Below are 2,109 nucleotides of genomic sequence, written 5' to 3'. Positions count from 1 at the left end.
CAGAGGGTAAGGGGGATGGGTGCTCTAGAAGAGGGTAATGGGGTCTAATATATGGTGATGGAAAGAGAACTGACTCTGGGTGGTGAACACACAATGTGAGATATAGATAATGTATTACAGAATTGTACACCTGAAATCTATGTAACTTTACAAGCAATTGTCACCACAATAAACTTTAATTTAAAAAAAGAAGAATTTACGTTGGGGTAAACACAGTCCATTTAATAAATGGTACTGGGGAAATTGGACAGATACACGTAAAAAAATGAAACTGGACCACCTTCTTTCGCCATATACAAGAATAAACTCAAAATGGATTAAAAACTTAAATGTAGGACCCAAAGCCATAAAACTCCTAGAAGAAAACATAGGAAGTAAACTCTCAGACATTACTCTTAGTAATATTTTTACTGATATATCCCCTCGGGCAAGGCAAGCAAAAGAAAAAATAAACATATGGGATTACATCAAACTAAAAAGTTTTTTCACAGCAAAGGAAACCATAAACAAAGACATTCTACTGAATGGGAGAAGATAGTTGCCAATGATACACCTGTCAATGGTATAGTAATAGCTATATACAATGTCAGAGTGGTAGTAGATTGGGGGGCGGGGGTTATCACTTTGTGAGAGGTATAAATGTCTAATCATTATGTTGTTTTGTACACCTAAAACTAATAACAAAATAAAAAACAAAATAATAAGTATCTTGATTATTTTTGACCTTTTGAATTTCCTTAGAAATTTTTGAATCATATTGTCAAATTACACACACACAGACACACAGACACACACACGCACACACATATTCCACAATTTAAAGACTAAACAGACATATAGATTCGACACAATTCCAACCAAAATCTGAACAGTGTGTGTGTGAGTGTGTGTGAATGTATGTGATCTTGCACATTATTTGTTTTACTTATCCCTAACTATTGGGTTACCCAATGTTTTTGATAGTTCATTGAGTGGTTCTTTTAAGTTTTGTGCACATTTCTAAACATATTGCATGTTTTATATAGTAACAATTCTAAGAGATACTTTTACAATACGTCAAAAATACTAAATTTCTAGGATTAAATATAATGAAACATATGCACACTCTTTATGTAGAGCTACCATACAGTGTTAACTATGTTGTCTAACTATCTATTGCTATTATTAGTAAAACTATTGACTTTTGTATGTTGAGCTTGTGTTGGGTCACCTTCTAAATTTTCAGATTTAGTTTTTTCCTAAGAGAATGATCAAACAACCAGGTACTGTTACTTCTGTTCCTTTCTGACATGTATTGTCAGTACATTGTTGAATAGAAGTAGTGACAGACATTCATGTTTTCTTTCTGATGTTAGTAACAAATGTTTGTTATGTTTCATTCATTAAGTGATGTTTGCTGTAGTTTTCTGCTAGAATAACTTTCTCAAGTTATAAGAGTTTCTTTTATTCTAGTTACTAGTTTTTTTCCTCAACTTTCAAGGAATTTGTTTTCAATTCTACCAAGTTTTTGTTTTAAACTAGGTTTTGGTAAGCTATGGCTTGGAGGTCATTTGTGGTTCACCACATTTTTGGGGAGGTCCATGATCTAAGAATGATTTTTGCTTTTTTAATAAAAATGGGAGAAAATTAAAATAGAATAATATTTCTTGACATGTGAAACCATATGAAATTCAAATTTCAGTGTCCACAAATAAAGTTTTATTGGCACATAATCATACTCATTCATTTACATGTTGTCTATGGCTGATTTCACATACAATGGCAGAGTTGAGCAGTTGTGACAGAGACAAATGGCCTGCAAAACCTGAAACATTTACTATCTATCCCTTTACAGAAAAAGTTAGATGGCCAGTATTTTAGACCATCATGACAATCATGTTTATTTTCTTTTACCTTTACCTTGCCACAAATAACAGAAATCGTGACCAGACTTGCTTAAGGAATACAAACATTTATTATCACTCATAGACAAGCATCGGACATATTATAATCATTCTTCATGTCTGATTCTCTTGGCTTTGTATCCTATATTGGTTGCGTTTTTCCTTTTTTCCCCCCTTCTTCCACCTCCCCGGCCCCCCGCCCCCCGCTCCAGTTCTAGCCGTTGCT

Source organism: Rhinolophus sinicus, chromosome 14 (genome assembly GCF_057876585.1).
Source record: "Rhinolophus sinicus isolate RSI-liver-muscle chromosome 14, RSI-T2T, whole genome shotgun sequence".
In the NCBI taxonomy this organism is placed as follows: domain Eukaryota; kingdom Metazoa; phylum Chordata; class Mammalia; order Chiroptera; family Rhinolophidae; genus Rhinolophus; species Rhinolophus sinicus.
This window is presented reverse-complemented; position numbering follows the sequence as displayed.